The sequence below is a fragment of the Rousettus aegyptiacus genome, unplaced genomic scaffold (genome assembly GCF_014176215.1).
Source record: "Rousettus aegyptiacus isolate mRouAeg1 unplaced genomic scaffold, mRouAeg1.p scaffold_m13_p_5, whole genome shotgun sequence".
Taxonomy (NCBI): domain Eukaryota; kingdom Metazoa; phylum Chordata; class Mammalia; order Chiroptera; family Pteropodidae; genus Rousettus; species Rousettus aegyptiacus.
In genome coordinates this window covers 5,129,591-5,144,372 of record NW_023416308.1, presented here as the reverse complement: position 1 = coordinate 5,144,372, position 14,782 = coordinate 5,129,591, and the positions used below count along the sequence as shown (strand labels likewise).

Sequence of the window (14,782 nt, the reverse complement as noted above, 5' to 3'; positions counted from 1 at the left end):
AGCAGGAAAAGTCCCAGAAATCGATGGCAATTTATAACTGGGGATCTGACCTAGTTGCAGAAGGCTTCCTGGAGGAAGGGACATTTACGCTGGGAGAGAGAATGGGTATTACCAAGGCAAAAAGCAGCAAGGGTATTCCCAGCAGCTTAGCTGGCTGGGCCCCACCACGGGAGAGGGTGCAACTGGGCTAAGGGAGGGGCAGAGACTGAAGGGCGGGTCTGACGGGCTGCATGAAGATTTTAGTCCCCATCCTGGCCACAGTGAGAAGCAAGTGGGTGACGTGATCATACCTGGAAAGATCACGTTGGCTGCAGTGTGGAGGATGTGTTGGAGGGGGCAGAGTTACTGACAGGAGACCCCTTAGAAATGATGGCAGTGTCTGCAACATAGTCCCAGAGACTTTTACCTGGCCATCCAGGTATTTCAGAATATCCCAGAGTGTTCCAAGAAGAGGCACTTACTTGAATCTAAAATACTCACTCCACCCCTGCCGTTACCCTCCTAGTCACTCTCTAACCCCTTTCCCTGCTTTGCCTTGTTTTTATTTTCATTGTCATTATTTTTCTCTATTATATATTCATTTATTTGTTGTTTACTTCTCTGCTGTCTGTCACCCCCTCTAGCATGTAAGCTTCATGAGGGTGGGGACCTTGTCTCCTATTTTTCCTGCACACTGCACAGTGACTGGCACACAACAGGTGTTCAATAAAGGCTCTGAGTGTGTCCATGAGTGAACAAGAACTTGGGGTGTTTGGGGAGTTTACAGTGGTAAGCTAGATCCGGCCTGGCCACCAGGAGATGCTGACATTTAACCAGAGCTCCCAGCTCAACCCTGAAATATAAGAACTGAGAGTTCTCTAGGCCAGACAGGGTTAACCTCCTCCTGAGAGGGTCTGAAGGCCAGAGAGTCAGGGTAAGGACCCAGGCAACAGGGGGAGGAGTGAATCCACCAAAGGTGCTCCATCCTCTCAGCTCCACACCCACGGTTTACAACAGATAACGGGAGGAGGTGACAGTGAACATTAACGTAACTCATACCGTTTACCAAACTCTCTTCAGAGCAGTTTACTACATGAACGCATTTAATCCTTAGGACATGCTATACGGTAGCAAACATGGTCATCTCCATTTTACGGAAAGAAAAGTTAGGCACAGAGAAGTTAGCCAACTTGCCAAGGTGACAAAGCTCAGAAGTGGCTAAGCAGGGATTGGAGCAGGTGATCCTCCTAGGCATTGTGTCAGAGCAAAACACCTCACTATCACCCTGACACCCCGCCAAAGTGCTGCCAATCAAAGACGAGAGTTGGGCTGCCCCGTGCCTGCCCTCCTATTTCTAGAATTCCCATTTGAACCACGAATTTGCCTTTATGCATTGTTCCCTGGTAAGAGGAGTGTCCTGTCAGACAGACTTAGGTTCAAATCAGCTCAGCTACTTCCCAGCTAAGCGACGAGGGATAAGTGAAGTCACCTTTCTCAGCCTTGGTCGCCCCGCCCCCTCTGCAAAACAGAGCTGAGGATGTTTCACCCGGGAACGGTGGTGGGGACTGGGTGAGGAAGTCCCCGCAAGCACCCAGGTGCCCGCGTGTCCCTCCGTGGAGGAAATGGTTGCTCTGTTTCTTCCTGCCGGTCTGGACTCCTCTTTCCCCTTCTGCTTCCCCCTAGGCCGCCTCCCACCCCAAACCAGCAACCTGCTCGCTGACCTTGCCAGAACCCTCCCGCCTTCCAAAGGATCAAAGTCAGAGAAATTAAAGGCCCAGCAGGATCCCTTCAGACTCCACCAGCTTAGCAACCCAGGCAATTAAAGAAATCTCTCGGATTTGAGTTCCAAGCAAATCGGATGTTTTTTATTTTTTTTTCAAATCCCAAATTCTAAACCCCACAAGGAGCTAAATCTGGTGCCCCACAAAGCTTTTTTTTTTTTTTTTAAAGTCCTTTGGCATTATTAAGAGGTAAGAGTTGTGAGTATTTGCATCTTAGGGCTGCCCAATCCTCTCAAAGGGCTCAAGGTCAAGGGAGATGTTAAAAATGCAAACAGAGGGGCATTCTCCCCAACAATTTGTCTAGGTGCTTCAAAGTGTCAAGGTCATGAACCACCAAAAAAAAAAAAAAAAAGTTTGAGGAACTGTTTCAAATTAGAAGAGACAAGAAAGAAAAGACCACTTAAAAGCACTGTGTGACTCTAGATTATTGAAAAGGGGAGGGAGGACCATTAGGGAACTCTGTTATGGACTGTGGCTTAGATAATAGTACTGCGTCATACTCAGTATCCTGAATTTGATGATTATATTTTACTTGGTTATATAAGAGAATCTCCTTGTTCTTAGGAGATGACCGCAGGTAAAGAGGCATCACCTTTGTAACTTTTTGAATGATTCAGAAAAAAACAATATGCATATTTATGCGTGGAAAGAGAGAAATGATAGAGCAACTGTGGCAAAAATCAGGATAAAGGGTATACATAAATCCTTGCACTATCCTTGCAACGTTTCCGGCAAGAGTAGAATTATTTCAACAGAGAGAAGTTTTTTTAAGATACAGATTCCTGGGTCTCATCTCCCTAGAGAACCCAATTCATTGGATCTTCGGGGGAGGCCAAAGAATCTGCATTTCAGCAAGCTCCCCAGGGGATCTGGCGCACAGGAAGCCTGACTAATTCCTGCTCTGCAGAAAGCTGGGGCGTCCTTCCCAGTCAGAGGGCAGGGGCACAGCCCCTATGATTTTTATCCTCCTTTCTCCACTGTTTTAGGCACACAATCAAGGAGCCACTAATGGAGGGTTTTGTAAATCAACAGCGTTGAGCGGTTCCTCCAGATTCCTCCCGAGAGCAGAGCTTGTTCTGAGGCTCTAACCCACTTATAATTACATGACTTAAATTACAATTGCTAAAGACAATCTGCTGGGGAAGGGAGTTAGAAATAAACTGGGGTAAAGAAGGAGCCTACCAAAACAGGCTAAAGGAGCACCCAGGAGGACCAGAGGGCTCTTGTGTGGGTTTCATCAGGGATGATGACGACATCACTTGGCTTTAATCCTCCTTAGTCATTTTCATTTGGGACACTGGCAGCAGCTGCCATTTCTTAATGCATGGGAGGCACTGAGGGCTCAGCTCGGAGCTGGTATTTAAATATGCCAGAGGGCTGTCTCCCCAGGACTGGACTGCCTCTCCAAAGTGGAGCCTCAGAAAAGGTTACTACACCCCAAAAGGCGATTAGGAGGAAAACAACTCGGGTGGAAGTGTGACAGCCTAACCAGAGGCTTCCGGACCACTTTAACCAGGTCCCACACTATGGAATGAATCTTCATCACAATCTGGCATGTGCGCGCGCGCATGCAGACACACACACACACACACACACACACACACACTCACAAAATGATGGACAAGCAATGTTCCGTCCTCCTCCAAGGAAGGTTTTGTTGCCCCAGCTTCTGGGAGTGCTGTCCATAGAGAGTCTCCAATTATTGGCCCCTTGGGCTGAATCCCTGCCTCACCTTGACCAATGCCACACCCCTTAACTGGTGATTCCAGAGTTTGTTCATTACTCAACAATTTCATCAAAGACCCAGGTCCTTTCCATACTTCTCCACCATCCTCAACACGTTGGCTGTGTCTCCTCATAGCCACAAAACGGCTGCCACTGCTCCAGGTAGCATGCCCTCACACAACCACCTCCAGAGGAATTTGGTGTACGAAGTGTCTCTTCACATATTTCTTTTAATTCAGGAAGAAAAAAAATCTGCAGAGGCCCCAGAAGCAGACTTCTCCTATTTCTCATGGGCCTGAACTGGGTCATCATTCATGTCTAAATCAACCTCTATCACCTAAGGTTCCATTAACAAAGATAAAGTGAATAAAGGTTGGTAAGCAACCAACGAGGAATGCCACAGTCCATGTCAGGCATCCCATTTAGCCTTTATTTCCTTCTAGGGTCCAATGTCAAAGACCCTGAGGTGGGGCAGAATCACTGACCTCAGGCAGTTCCATGACAGTCACACCACCACCCAGCACCCCAGACCCATGACAGGCACCACGAGCAGATCACGGCAACCTTTCCCACTAAGCAGGAATGTGATTTCACAATGCCTCCCAGTAAAATACATCACACACCCATTGCCAATCTATTAGAACCTGAGATAAAATCTGGTTCCTGCCCTGGCCTCTAGATGAGATGATTACAATGGAAGCTCGTGTGAGGATGATTAACCAGATTTTGCTCTGTATTTTCAGAACACTCTCTGACTCATACTATCTACCCTTCCCTCTTTGCTTGGGCTATTTCTTCCTTCTCTTGGCCTATCTATATTCCATTTGCCCTTGAAAGAGATCCAACTCAAGCCTGATTCTTCCAGGAAGTCCCCTTGGGTATCTTAGCCTTATATAAAATTATTCACTGAACCCACTGATCGATCTTGATAATACTCAAGGTGGAATAACCAGGCATTTTGTGCCTGCTACCAGTTTATAAGAAACATGGGGACCAACATTAAACAACACATGGAATGTAATTAGCAAAAATCTAGAATGTCAGAAACTAACGAACCTGTGACCTAGTGTCATTAGCAAGTAAATGGCATTTTTAAAAGCAAGGGAAGTTATATTTGTATCAGTTATTTGTTTGTCACAGTAATGCTATGTAGTAAATTACACTAGGACGTGGTGATTTAAAATAATAATTATTTCTCCTGAGTCTGTGATCAGATGGGCAGTTCTTGTGGTCTGCAGCAGGCTCAGTGGCCCCAGAAATCATACAGCATCACTTCTGCTGCATCCTTTCGGCCAAAGCCAAGTCACATGATCAAGACTAGTATCTACGGTGGGGAAAGAGACTCCACCTCTCAACAGGAAAAGCTGTGAAGTCACATTGCTTAGGCCATGGATACAGAGAACGGCCATTTACTGCGATCAATCCTCCACACGATTAAAAGAGACTAAGTAACTATTAACCAAATGCAGTGTGTGCCCTTGTTCAGACCCAGATTTAAACAAACCAACCGTAAAACCTCATTTTTGTTATCACTGGGGAAAACCAAACATAGACTGAATATTAAATGATAATAAGGAGTTTTTGATTTTTAAGTACAATAATGGTATCGTGAATTTTTTCAAATGCCCTTATTGTTAGAAATACATACTAAAGTATTTGTGGTTGAAATTATATGATGCCTGGGATTTATTCTAAGGTATTCCAACAAAAAAGAAAGTTGTGGTGTGTGGGGGGCAGGGGGTGCTAACATATGTACCAGAATGGAGAAAAGTTGACAGCTGTTGAAGATGAGTAATGCACACATGGAGTTATATTACTATTCTCATTATGTGTATGTGTTTGAAATTTTCCATAATAAGAAATGTTTTAAGATTGTTCAGCTTCCTTTCACTCAGGTAGTTTCATAGAGTATGGTGTGATTATCACTGGTGGTTTAAGAACATTACAGAGAAAGTCTTGGTTTGGTGCTAGCCTGTCTTTAACATCTATTAAGCACTAATTAATCTCTCTTTACAGCAAAATGAGAGCAGGTCTCAGGCTCCAGAGCCTTTGGCAGGAACAGGGTATAACAAGAATTTCATGTCACTGCTTGATTGTCATTATATTTATTTTTCACTATTACCTTTTCTCTACCATGAGTGATGCTGTTTTTCTTTTTATAAATGGTGAGAAGTTCTCTTTTTAAGTAAATTAAAGTTATAAAGACTAAATTTTTAAGTGATTAAATCAACAATAATACAGACAATAAAAAGGTTATGGCTAAAACTGTGAAGATGATTGTTTTCATGAAGGTCGGCTACCCCTCTAGCAAACAATTCCAAAGCTCACTGGCTTTGCATAATAGTTTTGTTTTCTATGTTACAACCCAATGTAGGGCACTGGCAGGGAGGGGAGCGGTGGGGCTCTGCTCCACAGAGTCATCCAGGGACCTAGGCTCCTTCCACCTAGTGGCTCTGAAACCCTCCAGGCCTTGGGGTCCACCACTGTACCTTCTGCATTCCGCTGGCAGACTAGAGAAGTGAGAGGGAGTCTGCATGGAAAGATTTAGGGACCAGGCCTGGTCATGTACACTTCACCCTACATTCTATCATCCAGAACTTTGTCAAATGGCCCCATCTAAGTGCAAGGGAGGCTGAAGGTGTAGCCTTACACTCAGGAAGAAGGGGGTTTGGTGAATATTTAGCATTACCTCTGTCGCAGTGGCCCTTGAATGTCTGAAATTTGAGAAAAACTATTCCAAAGGATGAAGTCCAAATGCCTCAGGGTGGCATACAGAGGCCTATGATCCTGGCTGTCTCAGTCATGGTTCGACCAGAGAACGACTATGAACACCACAGGAGAAAGAACCCATCACAGGAATCAGACTATCCACTATTGTAGGAGCTGGTAGAGGAGTCTATTCAATGGTCTTGTCTTGCAGCACTTAGGTCAGCTGCCAAAGAGGAAGGCTGGGCATGAATGAGAGCAAGGACAAACTGGATCATGGGATGTTGAACTTGGAGCCACAAGGACAACTGAGAGGACCAATCGGAACCTGTGTCTGCAGTGCCTGGGGCTTTGCATCAACCTTCAGAGTATAAAAAGCATGGCTTCAGTTTCACTTTTCACCTTCCAAATCTCACACAAATTTCCCTTCCGGCCAATGCTCACCCAGAACCATACATGGAAGGTATTTCTGGAAAAGGAGGTTAAGCCTAGCTGGACATAGTACAAGCCACTTCACGGGGCCACAGAACACTCTAACTAACCCCTCCACCTCTCGCCACTGCCTAGCTCATACCTTTCACTCCAGCCATGCCAAATACTTACATTTTCTCAATTCCATCAGACGTTTCCTCACTTTATCCATGCTCTTCTCTCTCCCTGGCATGTTCTTTCCTGTCATTGCCTTGTGCCTAAATCCTCTTCAACCTCAAGATCTGGTCAAACATCACCTCCTCCAGGAAGTCTTCCCGGCAGTCTCCAAGCAGAGATGGGAGAGTGACGGAGCTGTAAGTACAGTGGGAGGTTGTATAATATGTCATACGATCCTTCTCCATAAGCCTGGAAGTCGTCAACAAAGTTATTAAATGCCCTGAATGCTGAGTGTGATGGATTTCCTCTCCAAAATAGGGATGAGGCTGGGCTTCTCATCTGGGTTTGAATCAGGTTGGCAGTAAGAGAGCTTACATGGGCATGTGAGCCCCAAGATGGGGAGACCCATAAGGAAGAGAGAAGCAAGAGGAAATAAGATATAGAAACAAGTAGAAGTTGTAGGGAGACTTAAGCCTGCCCTAGGCCTGGAATTCGGGTCTTTGCCATGTGTAACCAAATCTCTAAAGGGGCAGGAACGAGGAGTTACAACTGGTGTGGTAGATTGGATTATCATTCTCAGTTCCCCACTCCCTTTCCTCACATGACCTGGAAGTGTTTGAAAGCGAGGCAACCATACTTTCCCGTCCTGTTGATGTTGGACTTGGACTTGGCCATGCAAGTTTTTCTTGGCCAATGGAGTGTGACCAGAAGTGATATGCTAGTTCTGAGCTTTAAGAAACTTTCCATGTGTCTGCTGCCCCCTTGCACTTCCGCTATTTACCATGAACATACCTGAGCAGTTGCTGATCCAAAGAAGATGAAAGACATGTAGAAGAAAGCTGGAGAACGCACTTGAACTCTATCTACTGTAGCCAGGGGCCAAGCGCAGGTGATTCTGGCAGAGCTATGCTTCACCTGGAGACTAACAAACAAAAAAATAAAGGTTGCTGTTTTCATATAATAGCTGAACTGAGACAAAATTCACATACCATAAAATTCACCCATTTAAATAGTACAATTGAATGGTTTTTTAGCATACTCACAGTTGTGCAACCATCACTACAATCAGCTTTAGAACACTTTCATCACCCCAAAAGGAAACCGCATACCCACTGCCTTAGCCGTCTTCCCCATTGCCCTGTTCATTGTTACTGTGGCAACAGCTGACATATACACAGGTGCTGGAAATGCACCCAGTGTAAGCAGGTCCGCATTTTACGTTCTCCTTGCAGATCAGAAGAAAGGTTTGCATGCACACAACCTCACAGACTCCCCTACAAACACTCACACAGTAAGTACACACGCGCTCAGACACACTTCTGCAAAAGTATCACACATCCATAGTCAGATACTCACACTCATTTTCACTGATACAATCAAAGATGCTTTTTTTTTTTCAAAGATTCACATACAAATTCATGTGCACACACTCACAATTACATGCTTGCAGATACACACACCCAGAGAGCAATCTCCCAAACTCCGGTCATTCCAATGACTCATCACAATTTTTTCCACATCTGCATATCACATATGCTTTTATTTCCTTTTTTTCTTGAAATGACTCAAATTTTCATTTAAATAAATTTGTTTTTAAAAGAAAGTGCTATAAATAGATGGTCCTCATCCTTCCCATTTACTCTTGTCCCTTCTTTTGGCCACACCTAATCCTGTCCATTATAAGCATGAGAGGGGGACTGAGAGCCACCACCTCCAGGAAGCCCCATGACCAACGGCATGAAATTTTTGTGGTGGCACAGGGCCCTGCACTTAGAACGGCTTCGTGGTTCCTTTAGTTCCCTACTGTCAGCTTTTGGAAGTTCTTAATAATTTCTTAATTATAATTAAAATGCATTTCATTTTGCACTGGACCCCAGATCTGTAGGCTCTCTGGACTCCTGACTCTCCACTTCTGTGGCCTTCTTGAGGTGGCAGTTCCCCTACTGGACCATGAGCTGACCCAGGGCCGGTCACACACAGCACACATAGCCAGGCCCTATAGTCCAGGAAGATGTGAGTTTGAGTCTCAGCTCCAAGTAACATTGGGCCGCCTGCTGTGACTTCTGCAGGGCCGGGACAAGAGTACAAAAAGAGACTCACAGGCCACATGTCTAAAAGTTTTCTTGGTATAAATCAAGTTTACAAACTGTCAAGTAAAATGTGTCCTAACTTCTTATTTTAACACATACACTTTAATTTCAACCAAGTCAAAAATAGGTATAAAGTTATGGCTCTCAAACGTCTGAAAATTGGCAAAATATCAAAGGTGATTGAATTAAATTATCATTGTGCATGTCTGGATGTGGTATTGATATGCCAGTAATGTCTAAATCAATAATTTAAAAAGACATACATAATTAATAAATTACTATATATCTATTCCATAAAACTTATTTTTCTTCCCTTCATTTTAGCAAAATTGTTCATCATGTTGTTATAACCGAGACATAATTTGTATGCTAACAGCGATGATCTAAAGAAATAAAAAAATAAAATGAAATTAAAGTATATAAAGTTTGAATATATTTTCATCAGAAATGTAAATTAAAGTTAATGTAGAAAATTAACTAATTAAAATAGTTTGTTTTTAGAAGTTATTATTCTCCTAAAATATTTTTTCTATTAAAATCAAATTACCTGTTAAATTAAAATCACCTTGTAAAATCAAAAGGCAAAGTGCATATAAAATTAAAATAACATTTTAAATAAATTATTTAAATAAAGCTAAAAATGTTCATTTTTAAATTTAATTAAATTCTAATAAATATTCAAAAATAAAACTAACTACCTTAGAGTTCAATATCTAGTAGTCAAAGTAAAGTATCATACTTCATGCATTTTATATCTATATCTACATATATTCAGATTGAAGGGTAATATGAATCATTTACTATTTCAAAATGATCCTCTGTTGCTTTTAATTTGCTGTATAACAAATGGCCATAAATTTAGCAGTTTAAAGCAAGGCAGATTTACTATCTCACAGCTTCTGTGCGCAAGAATCCAGGCATGGCTTAGCTGAACCCTCTGCTTCAGAGTTGCTTATAAGGCTGCAGTCAGGAGATCAGCCAGGATTGGGGTCCCATCAGAGACTCGACCCGGGAAGGACCTGCCTCTAAGCTCATGTGGAGGTTCAGGACTCAGTTCCTTATGGGCTGGCAGACTGAGAGCCTCAGCTCTTCACTGGCTGTTGGCTGGAGCCCACCCTGTGTCTTGACACATGGGCTTCTCCATATGACTCAAAGGCAGCAAAGGGGAGTGTCAATAAGGAAAGTCTGCTAGCAAGACAGTAGTTCCAACCTTTTGGAAGGTAATCACACATGTGAAATCCTATCATTTTTGCTGTCTTCTATTAGCTAAAAGCAAATTAGAGGTCCCACTCACACTCAAGGGGAGAGGATTACACAGGAATGAGTGCCAAAGGCAAGGATATTGGGGGCATTTTAGAGGCTGCCCCCCACAGGTGCCACGTGCAGCTGTTACAAAGATTGCAGCAATGTGTGCGTACCTCCAGAACCACAAGTTGGAACACGAAGAGAAGCATGAGAGCTCCTTATGCATTTCTGCTATTGGTTAATCCATTTGTCTTCGCTCTTATTTAAGCACTTCCAACTCTCAAATTATCTTTGCACTAGAAGCATGTCCATCTCTGATGCTGGCAGCAGCACGACCCATGAAATTGCACTGCATCTGGACACAAATGTTATTTTGAGGTCACAAGTAAGAGATGTGTAGAAGCTTTTTCCCTGGGGCCTGAATGATGTTAATGAGGAAAGCGGATGTTTATTTAGGGTTGCAGGGTGTGTTGTGACAACCCTGGGTACTGAGTGAAAGAGACTCTTGTGTGTTTTTTTTAAATAAATCGTTTCTTTGGGTGTGTGTATTTGTGATATTTAGGGCGATTGAGCATCCTCACAACATGGCAGTTGTATTCCCGCAGAAAAAGTAAGCCGAGAGAGAACAAAATGGGAAAAGCCACAAGGTCTTTTATGACCTAGTCTTGGAATTCACACACCATCATTTCTGCAATATCATTCTGGTTACACAGGCCGGTCCTGGCCAATGTGGGGGTCCTACTCCACACGATGGTGGTAAGCAGAATTCTAAAACAGCCCCTGAGGACTTCCACTCCCTGGTGTGCATCCCCTGTAAAACCTCATCCCCTTGTGTGTGACTGTGACTTATGAATATAATGAGATGTCACCCTTATGCTTATATTACATGATATGCCAGAAGAAACTGTGCAGATATAATTAAGGTCTCTAACCAGTTGCTTTTGAGTTAATGGGTGGCCTGGGTGGCCTGGGTGGCCTGGGTGACCTGGGTGGCCTGAACTATTCAAGTGAGTCCTTAAAAAAGATCAGAGATTCAAAGCAATTTCTCCCACCAGACTTGAAGAAGTAAGTAACTACATTATGTGTGAACTGCCTGTATTGGAGGCCACATGGTAAGAACCTGAGAACAGCCTCTAGGAGCTGAGAGGGTTCCCTGTCGACAGCTAGCAAAAAAACAGGACATCCATCCTATGGCCAGAAAATGAATTTTGCCAACAACCCATGGGCTTGGAAGAGGACCCCATGCCGCAGATGAGATCGCAGCTTCACCAATGCCTTCATTTCAGCCTATAGAAATGTTGAGAATAAATGGGTTGTTGTTTAAAGCTGAATTGATGGTAATTTGTTATACTAGCGTGAATGTCAGGAGGCAAGAATTATTCGGGGCCTCTTGGAGACTGGCTGGCAAAACCCGATATTGTTAGAATTTTAATTTTTGCCTGTCTCGTTGGTGTCAGTTCACTTGTCTTCCCTTTCTTCCCCATGCACGACCTTCTCTACGCTTACTCATTCACTCACCTACCCCTCTCCTGATTCATTCATTCCACAAACGATCCCTGATCCCTTACTCTGTTCACGTCCAGCGCTGGTCACTGGGGACACAGAAGCGAGGCACATGTGTTCCCTGACCTCCAAGAGCTCCAGTCTGGGGTAGAATGCGTTCTGTGGTATCCCACAGCCTTCTTAAAAATACTCCCAATATAACTTACATGTGGTTCAGACTCCAGGACTTTCCAGAGCCCAATTTCAGCATACTGTTCCACCCCGAACCACAAACCTAACCGCCAAAGGCTTGATGTACAGAAGATTTTGCTGGATTTCCAAGTGGAGACCAAGGATGGTACTATAAGCCAAATGTTTTTAAACTTCTATATTAAACTTCTCACTCCTCGGGCTCTGTAATTCAGGCCGTCTCTCCTGCTCCTTCCCTGCTAAACATCTTTATGATTCTGGGAAGTTCTTCTTTGTTTTCATATCCCACTCAGTAAAACAAAAGCCTCATGAAAAACCAAACCACAGTGGATGTGGATGAATGAGGGGTTTGCCTCCTTGGTTCTGAGGCAGCTCCACCTGAACCCTTGTGACCTTGAATGAGGTACTTGCTGTTCCAATTTCCTGGTCTGCATTCTGGCAAAGGCCCTAAGGGGTGAAGGGCGGCTCTCTGGGGACCCCAGCCAGGCTTCTAAAGTTCTCGGAGGAAGGAGTTAGGTAAACACCAAATCCAGGTAAGGCTATCTGAGGCCTTCAGAATGAGGGCATTGGAGCAGAAGGTCAAAAGCCCTACGCACAGAGCCTAGATCCAGCTTCTAAACTACTGCAGTGACCCTAGCCAGGACCCCTCAGGGCTACTCTGGGTTTGAGGCGGAGCTGCTGGATGTCCCAGTCACCAGTTCTAGAAGCAAGTCCCCCACTGGATGACATGCGTTCTCATCACCTTCCTGTCTCTTGAGTGGGGATCTGTCTTCACCAGCTCCCCACATGATCTTATCCAGTCTTGTGACTTTAAAAACCATCCATAATGATTCATCAGTCTCCTGTCTGCCTTCTCCCTTAAGACCCAGACTCATTATCCAGCTGCTAACTGATAGGTCCTCTGGGATGTCTAATGGGAATAGTAACTTCCTGTGTCCGAGGGAGCTCCATTTCATCCTCCTGACTCCCCAACTGCCCTCATCAAAACCTACTCCACCCCCTTCTTCTCCATCTCAATAAATGGTTCCATTACCATCCACCCACTTCCTTGATCCTTCTCTTTCTCCCATCACCTAACTATAATTCATCAACAAATTTCTTGGCCCTCCTTTCTGTTCTTTGTCTCCATGACTCCCTGCTTCTTCTCTTGCCACCCCACAATCAATTCTCCAAAGAGCAATTGGAGAAAATGTCATTCTCCTACTTAAACCCTCCAATTCTTTATGTAGCTGGCAAGTCCCTGCATGATCTGGCCCTAGCCTTCATCTTGAACTTCAACTCCAGCCACTCTGACCTTGTATGTATTCTGCTCTAGCCATGGTGGCATCCTTTCTGTTCCCTAAACCCACCGAGCTTGATCCAACCTCAGGGCCTTTGCATGTGCTGCCTGGAATTTCCTCTGCCTGGAATCCTTTCTTCCCTATCATCTATTTGTGTATCTGACTCCTTCTTGCCATTCAGATCTTGTCCAAAGGTCACCTCCTCATAGACTTTATCCCTATCTAAAGTCGGCCCACCACCCTCAATCCCCCCAGTCACTGCCTAGTACCTCATCTTATATTTCCTCCACAGTTCCTATTACTATCTAATTATCTTACTTTTCTTTGCTTGCTTGCTTATTTGTTTAAATTCTCTTCCCCACTAGAATTTCAGTTCCAAGAAGGCTGTCTGGTTCACTGCTGCTGGATCCCTGGGCCCTAGACCAGTTCTTGACATACAGGACTGGCTCAGGAAATCTCTCAAATTCACTCGTTCATTCAGTCAGCACGTATTCATTGAGCGCTTACTGTTTAATGACTCAGGAAACGCTGAGGTATGAGGGTAACCAAGATGTCTAATGTCAGCGGGTTCAAATTTAGGTTTCACCATTACCCTATCCAACCCTCTGTTTCCTCTTTCATAAAATGGGAACAACAATACCTATTTGGTGTGATTGTTATGAAAATTAACTTGTAAAAGGCAACCAGACAGCTTGGCACATAGCAGGTACTCATTAAATGGGTATTTTCATCCCATGACCAAGGGTGACCTTGTCTGCCAGAAACTATGGGCACAAGCCTGGGGCTCTGACACAGCCGTGGAGCAGCTGGATGCCCATGTGGGAGGGAGATCAAGAAGAGATGTGGGCAGGAGGGCCCTAAGGCCAACCAGTGACCCAGTTGGCCACAGGGAACAAGGGGGAAAGAACCACAAACAAGCTACGGCAGCTTCTCGTAATCACAGAGAGAATGGGAACTGCCAGGGGCCACGGGATGTCCCCCAGAGGCCTCCCAGCTCCAGCCTCCAAGACTGGCAGTCATGTCAAAGAACATTTCCAGATCTCAGAGTCCTGCTTTATCACCCAGACCACCGAGGTGTCCACCGGCCGGGGACAGACAGAAGTCCAGCAGGGACTAAAAGACACCAGGCTTCTGGACAAGGTTTGAAAACAGTTGACCTTCAACAGAAAACTGCAGCCACTGAAAAAGAATGAGGGTGCTTTTTATGCACTGATGTGATTGGTCTCTAAGAGATGCTGTTGAGTAAGAAAAGACAAATTTTAAAAGGATTAAATAAAAATAACATCTACACGTCATTGCTCATGTACACCTCCACTCTCTCTGGGAAAACACATAAGTTAGTCACTGCAGTTGTCTCTCCGGAGTGGAAACGAGTGGCTGAGGGACGGCAGGGAAGGAAGACTTTTGACTAAAATGTCCTTCATCCCTTCTGATTGTTGAATTCCTTGAATGTAATTCCTATTCAAAAATAAACACTTAAAATTTGAAAAGGGAAATGCAGCTGTCACCCACCTTAGGGACCTGCTTTATCCCTCCTCTTCCGCCAAAGGAAATGAGGGACTGCATGCTTCTTCCGGAATGATCTATCTAAAAAAGCAAAATTTGTTCTATCAATTCTCTTTATGTCACTCCTCTCTGAATCTCTTCAGTTGACACAGCAGAAATACTGTATAAGCTCAAAAAAAGTATTTATTGA

General features: G+C 44.3%; 1 protein-coding gene across 2 annotated transcripts in view; it reads right to left on the bottom strand.

Annotated features, from left to right (window-relative positions):
- Positions 1–14,782, bottom strand: part of CCDC63 (coiled-coil domain containing 63) — a 63,705-nt gene that overhangs the window by 46,172 nt on the left and 2,751 nt on the right. For both annotated transcript variants that reach the window (XM_016149645.2, XM_036221782.1), the window contains exons 2-4: positions 14,599–14,673; positions 7,572–7,701; positions 6,795–6,974 (exon numbers count right to left, since the gene is read on the bottom strand). The gene's annotated coding sequence lies outside the window, so the exon portion shown is untranslated. The remainder of the gene's footprint in view (positions 1–6,794; positions 6,975–7,571; positions 7,702–14,598; positions 14,674–14,782) is intronic.